Source organism: Mastomys coucha, unplaced genomic scaffold (assembly GCF_008632895.1).
Source record: "Mastomys coucha isolate ucsf_1 unplaced genomic scaffold, UCSF_Mcou_1 pScaffold21, whole genome shotgun sequence".
Classification (NCBI taxonomy): Eukaryota; Metazoa; Chordata; class Mammalia; order Rodentia; family Muridae; genus Mastomys; species Mastomys coucha.
The window spans coordinates 82,623,989-82,641,610 of NW_022196904.1; positions in this window are offsets into that span (position 1 = coordinate 82,623,989).

Below are 17,622 nucleotides of genomic sequence, written 5' to 3' on the forward strand. Positions count from 1 at the left end.
TATGTCTACCTAAGTTTAAACAATTCTACCTCTTAAAAGGGGAAACCTGAGTTAACTGACTTTATTGTTAATATTTCATGACACACCCTCATGACCTCCATGTGTGCACACACACATGTGTACACCCCTCTCCACTCACAGACACACAAACATGAGCAAGAGAGACAAAGACAGAAAGAGACAGAGAGAGGGAAAGAAAGAGAATAAAAATAAATCTTTAAAATATTCAGTTTTATTTAATTGTTTCTTCCACACTTCATAAGTTTTAAATATGTATGATATAATTTTGAAACAATTTGACTGCTCTTGTCTCTGAATTCCAATAGCTCTGTCATTTCTGATTGATTTAATTACTTGTGCAGGATTTTATGTTCCTTCTTCTTTGCATGACTGATTATCTTTTAATTGAATGTCAGACATTTGAACATCACATAAATATATTAATTTCATTTTTTAATGTATTTTCATACTTGTAAATAATCATACCCCAGTATAGCTTACTGATACTATTTTAAATGGATATAGAAAAATGAAATGATTATGATTAGTTATTCCTTACTATTGTGACATCTTTCTGAATTCCCGTCTTTGGCACTGTGAATCCTGAACTCATTTTGAGTAGTGGGACTTGACACTATTCCTTGCTCTCTGTCAGATACTTCTTCAGTTAATTCATTGGGTGATTATAGCCCTGCTTCCTGAATTTTTCACACCCTCATGCATTAATCAGTGTTCTGTTCTCAGACAGTTACCTTTAATATTGCCTGCTTTTCTCAGGCATTCTCAGGCATGTTCAGCTTCCTAGTCTTCTATACTCTGGCCTGTAGTTGACATCTCATTTCCATTTCCTCAACTCAGGTCATCTGCTGGGTTCTGAGTTCCCAGGGTTCCAATAGTTTTCTTCGTTATGCAAGCTGAGAACTATATCAAAGCATTGAGTTGTATAATATCATTTGTTTTTACCTTTTTTGATTTGGTATTTTTGCTTTTATATACCTCATGTTTTGAGCTTCCACAGAGAAATAAATCTAGTCTTGTTTCATCAGGATTGGAGGTAAACATTTCTCTAGGTCATGTTTATGTAAGAAAGAAAAAAATAATAACAAGATAAATATAATTAATTTTCTTCCTTGATAATTGGGTAGATGTATAAAATGTGCAGGATCTCCTCACACCTTTGTTGTGTTGCTCCCTCCCTTTACATACCTGTCTTTCCAATAAAACTATTTCCCGCATTTCATGACTCCTTGTTTTGCTTTCTGATGCATCAAGTTTGAGTTTAACCAGAGCTATTTGTCCAACTAAGATTTTGAACTTACTCCTAGGAAACTTGTAGGTTCACTACCATTGATTACTGTTGCTGTGAATTCGTCATTGCAATGGCTGTATCATGCCTAGGAAATGACATTTTGTACCACTTCTCAATATCTGTAGTTTTTATGTCCTTTAATACCTCCTCCTTCATAGTGTTTTTATATTCTTCTGAAGGAGCAAATTGTCTTCTTTAGAACTGAGCCAGCTAATATTATGTCTGGGGCATCCAGATTTGTTTGTTTGTTTGCTTTCTTACTTACTTATTTACTTACTTAGTTACTTATTTGAGACAGTCAGTGTAGTCCTGGCTGTCCAGGAACTTACTTTGTAGACCAGGCTGGTATGAACTCACAGACATCTGCCTGTCTCTGTCTCTCAAGTTCTGGGATTAAAAGCGAGTGCCACCACCATCATGCAGTTGGACAGTTTTGTTTTGTTTTTGTTTTGCTATTTTTTTTTGTTATTTTTAAAAGTGTTTCTTAGGCATCTTGTTCTGTATGATCATCTATTTTTCTATTGGAACCAAGGACAGAGTATTCCTTTCTGGGTTCCCTTGAGTTTAGGTCCCTTGGTGCAGAAGCTGGTGAGGGTTCTTAAAGAATGAAAGGATGGAGCAAAACCCCAAGTAGAGGTTTACTTATAGAGTCACTTTAGGTCAGCTGTATAAATAGGAGTGGCTGGTCTCAAGGCAGTGTAATATCTGGTTTTATATTAATGCTTGATTGCTATGTTGTATAAAGAAAAATATCATTAATCATGTCTTCTACCTCAACCTGTTATTGCAATGTCAATTTTATTTATAAACATATGTAAATCTTATGATATTAATTGAATTTATAGCCATATTATATTAAGCTAATTTATTGTGTCTTAGTTGCAGGTATTTGAGGAACATGATGCTAGGAGTGGCTTGTGGATCAGCATCCTGAACTTGTGTCTGAGGAATTCACTTATCTGCTAAAAAAAACCCTATTCACTAACTATGAAATAGTGATATTAGCATCTCCTTTGTTTACCTTTCCAAATAGATTGAAGTAACAAGTAGAAGTAACATGGTAACTGGGAAACAATATATCAATATGGATTATTACTAAAATTATGTCAATCATAATTTGAAGTAACTTAAACTGAAAAGACTCATGTCTTATAGCCCACTACTTTGTGCACATTTTCTCTACAATCTCATCTCTATCATCAAAAGAATCCCTAAACTCAAAAAAACTGCACTTTCCTTTTGAGGTACAGTAATGAGTTATAGGAAGTCTGTTGTCCTCTAAATTACATAATTGTACCTACATTATACTTTTGTGTGCTTTTAAAGAAATCTCAGAACTCTTAAATCTCTGAAATCTTTAAAACAAAATGGCTCTAGTTATACTAATTAAAGAAGTACATTTTTTCAAAAATATAGTAATATCAACTTTGTGTGTCTTTTGTATGGAAGAAAATAAATATAAAATATGTGAATACCTGTATATTCCAAGCATTTAGTGGTAGTAATTCTAAAACACTAAAGTAGTCCATTTAAACATCTCTGTGAACAGCTTGAGTACAAAGGACTATGCTCGTCTCTGTACAGAGCTGAGGATTCAGACACCAAACATCAGTCATTTTTCTTACTCTTTCCTAACCCCAAATGCAGTCAGTTATCCAAGTATAACTGAGCTTCTTTCAGGAGCTCAGCTCCTGACCTGCCTATTTCAGTTATACTCATGGCAAAATTCATTCTATTTTTTTCCCTTGGATTCTTGAATTTTCTACTGTAACCCTTAATTATATTTCACTTTAATTAAGATGCTATTCTTTCTCTCAGGACAGATCACTCATACAAAATACAAAAAAAAAAAAAAAGAAAGAAAGAAAAAGAAAGAAATTCCTTTATAAAATAGCACAAAATCTATGTTCTTTTCTCTAACAGGTTCCTCTGAGTAGGTCTGTGCATTTCTTTTTATGTGTATTCTCTTACGTATTCTGCCACAGCATGTTCTAGGGTCATTCTCAATGACCAAACCTAATCTTTGTTGTGGCTGCACAAGTTACACCCTCCGTAAATTATATAATTATATGCATCAAATGCAATTTGTTTTTATTAGGCTGATCAAATACTAGGTACTATTTATACAACACTCATCAACTATTAGTCATTGCTCTAAGAATGGTGCTTTCTTTTATCTATTTATCACTATATACCTCCCATATAACTTTTTGCACAAAGATACTTAAGAAAACTAAAATATATCTGCAATTATTATTTTCAGTAGTAGACACCATGCATTATTGTTAGTCAATGAGCTTGTTCTCAAGAAAAAATGTACCTGCCAAGTCCCTGTCCTTTGACATATAAATTGATCTGTAATGAAAAAGTTACTTACTTCTTGATTCAATTCCTTCATCTGTAGAATAAAATCATTAATAATATTCACCAATAAAATACTTTAAAGCTTAAAATAAGACATGTGGTAATAAGAATGTATTTCATTTATATTAATTATTATCATCATTATTGAAATCATCATCATCATCATTATTATCATCAGGGAAAGTGATATCTGTTTATTTTTTCATACTAGAAGAATCTTCTTCTTCTCTCAACCAGTTCTCTTTATAGTAGTGCTGCATGGGAACCAAGTGATTGATCTAAACATTAGGGGGCTGAAATTAGCCCTGACATCTTTGACCTTACCAGTGTTCATCCAGATGTTAGATTTCATTCCCATAGTGGTGATTTACAATAGATGACACATTTATGAATAGCCCTGAAGGAAGAAAGTTCTTCTGATGAGAAGCAAATGATGTTCTCTTAGAAATACAAAATGACTGTGCTAAGATTAATGGTCATCCTAGAAATGTCAAAGTAATTAATAACAATTAGAAATTTAATACAAAATGATGTGAACTGCTTGGGAACAATAGATTAATGTGCATGGATATGTGCTAGCTGTCTTACAGAAGAGTAATGTTATTACAAAATTGATGTAAAAATATGTATGTTATATACACATATATGTGAATAGGTATATATATATATATATATATATATATGTGCATATAAATAGTAAAGAATATAGGAGTATTAACAGGAACTATAGAACCCATAGAAGCTCAGAAGCCCACAGAACCAATCCATCTCCAGATTTTGTTCTCTGTTGCTCCCTTGAGCAGTGAGCACAAACAAATATTTGAAGAAGATAAATATAGGAGACAGAGTAACTTGCCATACCTGGTTACTCTTTCTCCTGGTATTGGTAGTACTGGGAAGACTTTTCAAAAACATCTTAGAGAAAATATGTAGACTGGTGAATGATTACAGGAAAAAAAGGCTCAAACTTCAAGTTTCTGAAAAAAGAAGTTGAAGAGGATATCAGAAGACAGAAAGATTTCCCATGCTCATGGATCTGCGGGGTTGAAAAAAATGGCCATCTTACCAAAAGCAATCAACAGGTTCAATGTAATTTCCATCAATATTCCAACACAATTTTTTTACAGAACTTGAAAGAACAATTTTCAACGTCATATGGGGAAAATAAAACAGGATAGTAGAAACAATTCTGCATAATAAAAGAACTTGTGGAGGCTGTACCATATGCATGATCTCAAGGTATACTACAGAACAATAGTAATTAAAAACTACATGGTGGCACACACCTTTAATCCCAGCACTTGGGAGGCAGAGGCAGGCGGATTTCTGAGTTCAAGGCTGGCCTGGTCTACAGAGTGAATTCCAGGACAGCCAAGGCTACACAGAGAAACCCTGTCTCAAAACAAACAAACAAACAAAACAAACAAACAAACAAAACCAACCTACATGGTATTGGAATAGAAACAAATTGTTGTTCTTCTGTTGGTTGATCAAATACTCTGAAATAAACCCACACACTTACCTTCACTTGATTTTTGACAATGAAGGCAAAACCATACAATGGAAAAAGAAAGCACCTTCAACAAATGATACTTGTCTAACTGGATGTTTGCATGTAGAAGAATTAAAATAGATCCATACGTATCACTCTACACAAAGCTGAAGTCAAAGTGAATCAAAGATTTCAACATAAATGTCTAATGGAAGAGAAAGTGGGGACTAGCCTTGAAGGCATTGGCACAGGTGACAACTTCCTAAACAGGACACCAGTAGTGCAGACCCTAAGATCAAGAATTCATAAATGGTACCTCATGAAACTGCAAAGCTTTTGTAAGGCAAAGGACACTGTCAATAGGACAAAATGGCAACCTACAGATTGGGAAAAAAATTTTCACCAATCCTACAGCTGACAGAGGGTGAGTATAAACTATATAAAGAAAACAAGAAATTATACAATAACAAACAATTAATCCTATAAAAATGGACTACAGAATTAAATATTGAATTCTCAACAAAGGAATCTCTAATGGTTGAGAAACACTTAAGAGTGATTTCCAACATCCTTAGTTATCAGGAAAATGCAAATCAAATTACTCTGATTTTCTACCTTATACCCATCAAAATAGCTAGCATCAAAAACTCTAGGGACAGCACTTGCTGGGGAGGATGTGGAGCAAGGTACTAGTTCATTGCTGGTGGTAGTGTAAACTTGTACAACCACTCTGGAAATCAATTTGGTGGTTTCTCAGAAAATTGGGAATTGTTCTCTTTCAAGATGTTCCACCATACCACAAGGACATTTGTTCCACTCTATTCATAGCAGCATTATTTTTAATAGTCAGAAACTGGACATATCCCAGATGCCTCTCAAATGAAGAATGGGTAAAGAAAATGTGGTTCATTTAAGCAACTGAATACTACTCATCTACTAAAAACAAGGGCATCCTAAATTTTACAGGCAAATTATTGGAATTGGAAAATATCATTCTGAGTGAGGTAGCCCAGACCCTAAAGGACATGCATGGTATGTACTCACTTATAAGTGGATATTAGCCATATAGCATAGGATACCCATAGTATAATCCACAAACACAAAGAAGGTTAAAAAATATAAATAAAAACAAAAAGAGATCAAGGGAGGGTGCTTGATTTTCACTCAGAAGGGAAAAGAAAATTGTCACCAGAAGTGGATGGAGGGAGGGAACTGTATAGGAGAGGGAATAGGAAAAGAAACAGGATGGGGTTGGGGATCAGATATAGGGAAAACCAAGAAGAGAGGACCTGAATAGTGAATGGAAGTCTGTAGGAGAGTGGGAAGCATCTCTAGAATGTGCCAGAGACCTGATATTTGGGAGTCTCCAGAGAGTATATAATGGTAACTCCTAGCACTGGGATTTATGCAGCCTGAAGTGGCTACCTCCCATAGCCAGGAAGGTCTCCCAGTTAACCTACCCACAAAACACTTGACTCAAAATTTGTCAAGTCTACAGGAAGTTCAGGCATAAAGGTATTGCAGAAACTGAGGGAATGACCAACCAATGACTGACCCTGTCATCTCTTCCATGGGCACTAACCAATTTGTGGCACTATGTGAGAGAGAGAGAGAGGAGGAGGAGGAGGAGGAGGAGGAGGAGAAGAAGAAGAAGAAGAAGAAGAAGAAGAAGAAGAAGAAGAAGAAGAAGAAGAAGAAGAAGAAGAAGAAGAAGAGAGAAAGACAGAGAGACAGAAGCAGACAGAAAGAGACAGAAGACAGACAGAGAGACAGAGACAGACAGACAGTGAGAGGGAGAATGTTAAGCATCTTGGAAACCATCAGTTAACTTTCTTCTCATAATGACTGCATCACCAATATTTTGTTTTTCCCTTGCATACAATTATGTTTCTTTTCTATGCAATGTTTCAGTTAGACTACTGATTATATGACAATTTATTAGGCACAGTGAGTAAATATAAAAAAAATCTTGTGAATTCTAATCTTCCTTGAACTGTGAAGATTTAACCATGTTTTTAGAAAGTAAGCTGAGTGTGGATTCAGCTAGTTTTGAACTCACCATTTGTAGTAATACCCTATAGAAAACACTTGGTAAGGTATAGGAATAAATTACTCAAAGGATTCTGGCATAGATATTGTCCAATTCAAAGCATTTCTTCTGGAGGAAGCTAGAAAAGGCCCTACAGCCTGGTCTAGTTCTTTCTTTCTTGAGTTGCCATACATGATGTTTATTCTATTTCCTAAACCTCCACATGATTTGATGTATAGAATCTTATAAGCAGAGTTGCTACAATTACCAAATAAGATAACGTATTCAATTTTGTAAATGGTTTTCAGCAATTTTCTAGTTTCTGGGGAAAAAAGGGAGTCAGTCAGCTCTATGCACACAGAAGATAAAGCCATCCACAAAACGATGTCCTACCCTGAGGGTGTACTGGGCAGAGGATGATTAAATTGTCAGTTAGTGATGAATCTTAATCTTGATTTAATTTGATCACCAATATCAATAAAATGAACTAAACAGTTGGCTTTAGTGAAAATATTCAGGGTCATTTTTGAGCAAAAATTTGTAATAGCCGTTGTTACATTCTGATTATTGAATTCTCAACGAGTTTACAATAAGACTATGCATTTCAGAATTTTAATAACTCATATCATTACATTGTTGTCATAACAATTATAAGACAATAAAGTGTCATTTATATCCTACTTTTAATTAATTTATCATTCTGAAGAGATGATAAAATACTTTTCAATATGACTTTAAAGAATATAGTATTTTAGTATTAGTATCTAGTATTAGTAAATTGGAATATGTTTCTAAGCTTATCTATAATTTTTTCTTTCTTTGCTCAACTATTTATTGACTTTACAGGTTTTCTCAGAGGTCTTATCTTTGTTTGCTTTGATTATGAACAGATATTTAATTCTGTCACATTTGTGAAAATTTATATGTACAGGCTTTATTGTTATTTACTTTTACCTTTTATTATTTTTCATGGGGGCACAGAGCATTATAGCAGTTTGATGGCTTTAAAAATTAATCTTAGTTTTTCTTTCCTTAAAGGTTTCTAAAATCTTCCCTTTAGACCATATCAATGCATATTTTTATTTTCTGTTTAATGATTTTATCAAACTATTTAATTGTTTAATGCATTGGGAATTTACTGTTTTAAGTTATGAGTTCTGGATCTGTGTTTTTATTATAATAACTGTTAATCAATAACCATAACATGATTTACCATGCTACCATCATCCCATTTCTCCAATTAATTTAAATTATCATTGGCTCTTAGGATATGTTAGATATATTCATGGGACTCAAAAAAGAAATCGTTCAGTTATATAAGTAATCCTGTACTTTAATCTAACTTAAGGATCTTGATTATGTTTTTAAAACTAACTCATAACATACTATTTTGTCAATGAATTACCAAATATTTTCAGATTTGGTATTAGTTTACACTGCTTCACAGAATGACCTTATTAAAAATTACTATTGAAAAGTTTCAGTGCAATTTATTAATGAGGTAATACAAAAAACAAATGTTGGAGAATATGTTCTCTCTTTTTTTAATGATACAATATATATTTGAATGATAAAATTGGATTCATGATGTCCAACGTGTGCAAAGCTTTGACTTATAAATCAGGAAGAAAATGATGGTGTAGTATGCACAAGTGTAGGTCATTATGCCCATAATACTGTGGCATGGAAATCAGTTAGAAAGCTGCCTTGATGTGTTGCCTATGAAAGGCTTTGCGGAGAAGACATTCAGTTATCTTCACATGAAAACAGCCATTGATGCTGACAGTTCTTACTCCGTTCTACGAGCTGAGAAGTCCATGCATGACGTGAGCATCAGAGAATGAGTCAGTAAAAGGATCTCCTTTTATTTTCTGAATAAGGTATTGTCCATGTTGTGCTCTGAGTTATGTCTCCATATATTCCTCAACCTTTTACAAACTAGTGAGAGAAATATAGTGTTCAACCTATTTATAGATGGATAATTCTATAGATCAGGATATTTCCAAGACACATCTAACCCCAGGGGCTTTTCGACAACATATTGCTCACATTTTCTGAATGTTTACCAAATGAAGCCTTTCCACTTTTTTTTTTGTACTATCCCCAAAGCCACATTTCTTTTTTTTTTTTTTTAAGTCCAAAGCATTTATTTTAACAACCTTGTATTTTATAAACACTCAGCATGATTGACACAGGTTGATACATGTGATGCTTTCAGGGTACACAAAAACAAGAGTTATAATAAACAAACAAACAACTAAATCAATCAATCCATGGTTCTTAATCACAACCAAGATAACCAAATAGTTACACATATCAAAACTTCTGATGTGTTTAGCTGAAAAGGTGTGTACACATCATAGTCTAAAGAGGCCCAGCAAGGGTCACTGAAAGCTCATGTTAAATAATTTAGTGGAAGTGGGTGGACGGGTGGGGGAATAGCCTCATAGAAGCAGGGGGAGGGGAGATGGGATAAGGGGTTAGGGGAGGGGAAACAAGGAAAGAGGATAACATTTGAAATGTAAATAAAAAAAATACCCAATTAAAAATTTCAAGCAAAAATGAACAAACAAACAAACAGTTTGTGCAGATGATGGTGAAGGAACAAATTGTTACTCAGTACGTTCCCATTAGCTGAAGGAAGGAGTAGTAGGGTAGAATCCACTTTTGCTTGTACATGATGTACAGCTCAACGAAATACTATCAGCTTGTTTAAAATAGCAGCCATAGTCAGACTCTGTTGCTTAATTTTCTTTTCTACACTCCTCAATTACCATCACCTGGATTTGTCCGAAATCAATGGACACAACAAACTATCTCATTCATAACGCACTTCTCTGCGCAATGTAAAAGGAAGCACCCTGTGGCTCAAAGCAAACATCAGTCCAGTAAATGTCCAGGAAGGTTTATCTGAAACTGCTTTCCAAGGGACAAGAGGGCGAATCTGAAGAGTGACATTGCCAATACTGATAGGTTTAGAAGTAGATATAGTCATTGTGGCAAGGAAAAATCAATGGTGGGTGAGGGAAATGACAGGGACCTACAGGGCCCTCAGTTGCTCTTTTTCTTGCTTCTTCATCCTGCTGGTTGCTTGTCCAGAGGCTTCATTTTTCTCAGAGCCACCACATGATGAGAGTACCAGTTTAATGTAAGAAGCTTAGCTATGGCATCATCAAAGGCTCATTTAGTTAAGAGGTAGGCCTATCATGGTACATTCTGTATCTATCGTAGAAGGCAGAGAAATTGAGGGCCAGGCCAAGCCAGATGGAGCATGTGGGCTGCATGTACTCTTTGCTGATTTCAAGGGCTTCATTGTACATGGCTTCAACCACAGTTTTTATTCCCCCCAGAAGATACCTCTGCCAAGTAGCAGTAGTAATCACCCTTCCTTTTCCAGTAGAACACCTGGAAATGGAACACTGGAAATGGCTGTAGTTCTTGATGAGGAGCTTGTCAAGCAGAGTGAAGATATCATTGCAAACTGTTTGCAGTTTCCTCTAGATTTTCTCCTGGTAAGCATTCTTTTCTCTAACTTCTTTTAACTATTTCTAACTTATCTTCATTGCCATCTGCCATGGATATTTGCTCAATGCTACTGATGACCTTCCAAGAAGATTGCCTGGCACCAATTATATTCTTGTAGATCACAGAAAAGAAGAGATTTTGATCTTTATTAGAGGTTCATTCAGCTGTCACAGCCTTCACGGAGGAAGTCATGTTGCCTTATTGGTCTTAGTGATATTTGTTTGTTTGTTTGTTTTTCAGCTCTACCAGTGCCAGTTGTTCCCACTGCAGCAGCTCTTCTCTGTCCTCCATGTTGCTCGCAACTTGGTCTTGCCTATAGTTCTCACACTGCTTGTTCACTTGCGTGACTGTCAGTCTGCTTCCTGATCACCACTTTTGTTTTCCATTTTTATAGCTTTAGATTTAGTTGGTGATGATTAATCTCAGTTGTCACAGGAGGAATGGATATTGGTTCCTGTGCATATTAGATAAATGAAATCTGTGCCTACTACCCATATCATCATGAGGACATTTATCAGAACTTGCATATCCAAAAATAATGGACATGAAAATCTCTGTTCCAATAATGAATATCAGACAGGACTATGAGCCTGACACAAATATGGATATTAGATCTGGTTAAGGACCTCCATCAGCTAAGTACTGTCAGAATCTAGGGAGAAGAGAAAAGTGAGTAGGGGTAGCAGAATGTGATTTTCAGCTTATATAGAAACCAGGACTATAGTAGAGTCTATTAAAGTTCCATACAAATTTCTCTTCTCAATATCCAACTTCCTTGTGCCTTTTTATATATAGAACATTAATAGTATTTCAATTTATATGGAATTCTAATTATATAGAGTTGGACTAAATATGGCATAGATACAGGGATGACAGGACACCTTATATATTATGTATGTAAAATAATATGAGAGGGTATAACTATAAATGCATCTGCTTCTTCAGAATTATTACTTGCCATCTTAAACACTACATTTTGCTTCAGTTTATTAGCAACAAAATGATAAAAATAAGAAGTTGAGAGAAGAGATGCACAGGGATGTTTTCTGGCAACAGAGTGTAGTAAGTTCAGGGAAAGCAACTGCAGTTATACCTGTGACTGACATCCCAAGACCATGGCTTCTAGAAGAACTGGTACCTTCTTCTGTCCATGTGTTCATATAGTTGGGTACCAAAGGCTTTTTACAGAAGTTCTTGTTTCTGTGTGTAACAGCTCCATATTAGTTTTCCTGCATGTCTTAATAAATAGTTATGTTTAAATCTTTCAGGTAGTCACTTTAAGAGGTGCTATTATCCCCCCTAAAAACAAAGAAAAAACAGAAACATAAGAAGTGACTAGAAATACTTATATGAAAAATAAACAATTTAAAATAAAAGGATAGTTAGAAATGCCACCTCACATCTTTAATCCCAGTGCTTGATAGACGGAGACAGAAGATTGCCTCAGGTTCAAGGCTGCTCTGTCCTACATAGTTGGTTCAAGACTAGCCTGGGCTATAGAATTCTACTTGGTATCAAAAGACCAAGAAAAAGAAACCTGAGAGTTATGGGATAATTGTGTTAATTTAAGTTAACAAATATTACTTATGGTGAAATTAGAGGGTGTTTCTAAGAGGCATCTTTTCATTCATATTTTAGAACTCATTAGAACATGTTCATATTACAAAAATTCATGATTCCCCTGGTCATTTTGCTCTTTTTCAAAATGCTGGGGCTTTAAATTTCCACTCAAGAGCCAGGAAGCAAGATGGGGCTATTAGATTTAGCGTCATATATTTTACCAAGCAGAATCCACAGCACTTGTTTAATATGTATGCAGCCCATTTTAGACTGTAATCTCCTTTCAGTTATTTACACTACTGACAGGCTTTAGATTCTTATTTCTGACACTATGATTTAATGTCCTGACATAAGATTCAGATTTATAGCTTCACTCCTGGCCCTAGAGTCCCACTTGACTTCTCTCCAATGTGGTGATTTGGAGATTCTCAGAAGGGGATTTTTTTCTTAGGGTTTTAGATTCATTGTGAGTTTCTTTTCCCTTTGGAATGATGTCCTTACCCTGTGTTTTATGGTGCATTTAGTAGCCTTTGATTTTCCAAAATTGACTTTCCAGGTGTTTGTTGGCTATTTACGATGATCGTATGCAAAATATACACACTTTGTGTGTATCTTTTATTAAAAAAATGGGAATAAAATATCTCCTTCATGTAGTTTTTGTGAGAGATATTTGTTTTTTAAATTAACACAGTGAAATCAAGATATAAAGTACCAACATACAATGTAACATAGTAGTATCTTGTGAGACTGGAAATCATGTAATTTCAGTGCTCTCTTGCAAGAATTATTTTGTCTAAAATCATGTCTTTGATCCTAAATTTACAAGAATGTATTCTATCGATAAAAAAGGAGATATGACCAATATCTGTATTAAGAGTGCTGTATGAAACAATATCATTGAAGACTTCAGCACAGACAATGTTAATACTGCTAAAGATGCATATCCATCCATTAATCTATCTACCCATTCATCAATCCAAACTGAGCTTTAGTGCTAGCATATATCCCACTGTTAATATAGCCATAGATAAGACTGAGAAACTGGATATTCTGATACAAGCTAGAAAGAATTATGGTGGCATATTGGTATATATATGTTACACGTCTCAAAGAGAAGAAAAAAATCATCTTATTTACTTTGCCCAAAAAGTTCACATTGGGGATTATATTTGACCTGAGATTTAGGCTATACAGGCACTTTAGAGGAGAGAAATAAAATGATACATGCTAAATCTTAAAAGTACAAAAGGACTTTATTGGTTTTGAATATGGAGGCATCCAATGATCCTGAGTTTACAAGTATACCAGAAGACCAGTGCAGAGATGTGGAGAGATTCAGTACTTTGTAAGCCTTAGTAGGATGAATAAAACAGTTTGGATTTAACCAGAACATGGTTCTTTGGTAAAAGGTGATGGCTTTTGAGGCCTAATGATATACATCTTTGATCCCTGTACTCAGAGACACAGGTAGGCAGATTTCTGAGTTAAAAGCAACCCTGGTCTACATTGGAGTTCCAGAACAGCCAGGGCTATGAAGAGAGACTTTATTCCAAGCAAATAAACAAACAAACAAAAAACATAAAACAAAAATAAGAAAAGAGAGAGAGAGTGATGGCTTTGATTTATGTTTTTAGAAAGATTGATCTCTTAGTAATGTTGATAGAGGAGGGTGAAGGGAAAGCAGGAAGGTCAACAATTGGTCAATATATAAACATAGGTTACAGTAATAAAAGCTTTGCTGAGGAAACTACTATTTCATCTCTCTCAGAAAATGGGTTTCCCCAGGAAAATGCACCCCCACCCCCCAAAAAAAACAAGGTAGGAAAAAGAACTCACTGACTCATGGTATACTTTTCTACAGCACTGGCCCAATTAATTAATTGTTCTCTGATATTTAATTAAGCAGTTATGTTTATCTTTGTAAAGGATGTGGAACAGCCAATTACAATTTTCATTGTGACCTTTCAAATTTAATTAAGCATTAAATGCCACATAGTTGCCTATATTTAGATCTGGGCAAATTATGGTATCTAGCCTATATTCTTATCTCATAGGCCTGAAAAAAGTTAACTGAGGCAGAGTTCATAGCAGGATTATTCAGTAAACCTTGCAATGATGGTACTGTTCTTTATGGTCACCGTATCATACAGTTGCTGTTAGTAATACTTTTGGAACTTGAAATATAGCTAATGCACCTGAGGGACTTGAGTTTTGATAGTTAAAAGCTCTACTTATTAAGAATTAACCTAAATATAATCAGCATGTAAAACTGTCAGCAAATTCTCCAGAATACTGTCTACCTGCCTCCCTCCAGGCTCCCCACCATGATGATAATAGATTCACTTCTGGAACTGTAAGAAAGCCTCCAATGATATGCTTTCTTTAATAAGATTTGCATCTGTCATGGTGTTTCATTGCAACAATAGTAATCCTAAGACAAGTTTCATATAAATTTCGAATGTAGGAACATGAAAATATTAACTGTGTATTCGATGACAGTTGCCCACTTGAAATGTGGCAATTTATTGTTACCTTTTGGAATGAGAAACCTCAAGAGGATTTCCAGAGATCTGTACCTCTTTCAGTTCAAGCCCTTGCTGTCTTCTTCCAAACAATAGTAAACTTGGTCTGCATCAGTATGTCAAGAGAGATTTGTACTTACTTCAGTACAAATGGCTTTTTACTTCCACAGTGGCTTATCTCCTACTTGTGGCCTTTTAGATAAGACCCAGTGTTAAGGACCTGGGATTTTGGGCCAATATGCATAAAGGGAGAGGAATCTAGAAAACTGTCATGGGAATCATTCTTCTTGGAGTCTTCAGCCCCAGGCCTGGGTACAAAGATTGCAAATTCATTTACCACTTTACAAGAACCTGGAACCACTTGGCTATGCATTTGAATTATTGACTATCTGAAGCTACTAGATGAGAAATGGTCATCTATATAAACCACAAAGATTGGAATTATTTGTTGCATAATACCAAGTAGATCATTCCTAAATACTCCCATCATAATGAATCATAAACCCTCCAAATAGTCCCCAAAATTCTAAGCCTCTTTAAATGATCAGGCATTGGCTTTTGTTATATATCTTCCTTCCTCTGTGAAATATCTAACACAGATTGTGTTTCATGAAGGTTAAAAACTGAATTACTAGATTAATGTGAATTATTAATGGTCACTATTCTTATATAACATAAGATATGGACACCTAACTTTACAATTGTCACACTTTTGTATTCATGGTTTGCCTAAACATCATATATTGATATTATCTCATTATTATTTTACTACCAAATACAAAAAATTTAAATCTACTTATATATAAAACATCCCTTTACCAATTCCTTCATATTATTCTAAAAAAGGTTTAATATAATTACATAATTATTTCTTTCTCATTCCTCCCTCCAAATCATATTTGGTCTCCTTCCTTGGTCTTTTTCATACTCATGTCTTTGTTTTGTTCATTCACTAATTTTGTTGCTTACCACATATGTGTGTGTGTGTGTGTGTGTGTGTGTCTGTGCGCAAGCGCATGTCTACATATTTCTAAATGCATAAATGAAATCTACTCGGATTTAATATTGCTTGTATGAATGTTTACAGGGCTATCTGTTTGGTATTAGATAACGTATTGGTATGCTCTTCCCTGGGGAAGACAATCTTTTGTCTTTCTCAGTAATTTTTAATAAGATAGTTTTGCTGGTTTTAGCCTCAGCTATAGATTTCAGGATGTTCAATTTCTTTGTATCATCAGTTTATAAAAAAAATCCTTCTGGGTTGTTTAATTAACTGTGAATTGTTGATATATGTTACCCTTTTAGCAAATGGTGTTGAGCTGGTCTTTTTAAGTCCCAATTCTTGTGGTAGTATCTATTTTGCTCTTTCAAATAAAAAATGTTCTAAACCCATTTTCACTCTAGTAAATCTCTTTATTAGTTCTTGCTTCCTTAGGAACTTGAGAAGTAGATATATACTCACTTAAATTTCAAGATCATGGATAATACAGGTAGGGGAATATGTAAGAAATGAAGTCAGTCAAGGCCAGGTTGTACTCCATCTGTTCTTAAATCACTGTAGCCACAAATGTGGCACAAACTCAGGAACAGTATTATTAACATGATACTTTAAAGATACTGTATACCTTCCAATAAATTCTTTTTGTTTTAACATAAAATTATTTCAAAATACTTTTTGCCAGTGGTTAAAATTGGGGGCTTTAAGAACACATGTATCTCTTCATCATATTATTTGATCGCTTCTGGCTACTCATGGAAATTTCCATTAAAACAAATCTCATTCCCCTTTAATTCCAAACCTGACTTTTATTCTTCTCTTCTACATCTGTTTATTTGTTACACAATTCTTGAGTGACTAACTCCTAGACTGACTCCAGCCAAGGAAGCAGGTAGGAAAATTGCAGATCTTCACCTCTTCTTCTGTTCATCCAAGTCCAAACCCTAGGTGTAACCCCTCCTGCTTCCATATCCAGCTGACCATTCACATTTGCTCCTCCATTTTTTCTCTCCACTTATACTGTTATCTCAACCACCAACTCAATCAGGCATTATCTGGGAACTACCTAGCCAAGTCTGCCAAAGAAGCAAGTAGGCCTGTAAATCAGGTAGAGAAGTTTCAGATCTTCAGTCTTCCTTCTAACTCCTCCCTATCTAATTTCCCATTATCAACCCCAGCACTGTAGCATAATACCTGTTGTGGCCTCTCCCTTCTCTGCCCGAATTCCAAGAGCACTAAACAGACCTTGTGAAAAATCCTGATTTCCTGCCTAATGTGGACCCTCCCACTCCTGACTCCGTCCTGAATCTTACGTGTCACCTTACAATACCTAGGAACACATTTTATTTGAAACCCTCAGTGGCTTGGCTATACCTATCAAGATTGCAGAAGAATTTTCTAAAATGCAGCATATGGGCACCACACTATTCTCAACTTAGAAAGGGCAATAAAAACCAAAGAGCAGGTCATCTGACTAGAACAGACATATCAACAAGAGTTATAACTCTCCCAAACTCAGATGCTTAGATGTCAGCATGAAGAAAACTGATAACAAACAAGATAATGTATCTCCACTAGAGTCTAACAACTTTATCACAGTAGACTCTGGGTATGGCAACATAGCTGAAGCACAGGCAAAGACATTTAAAATAGCCTTTGTGAATGTAATAGAGGTCCTTAAAGAGAAAAGAAATTGCTTAAAGAATCTATGAAAACACAAGCTGTGGAAGGACATGAATAAAAAAGTGCAAGATCTGAAAGTGGAAAAAGAAACAACAAATAAAATATAAATAAAGAAATCTGGAAATGAAAAATTTTGTAAGT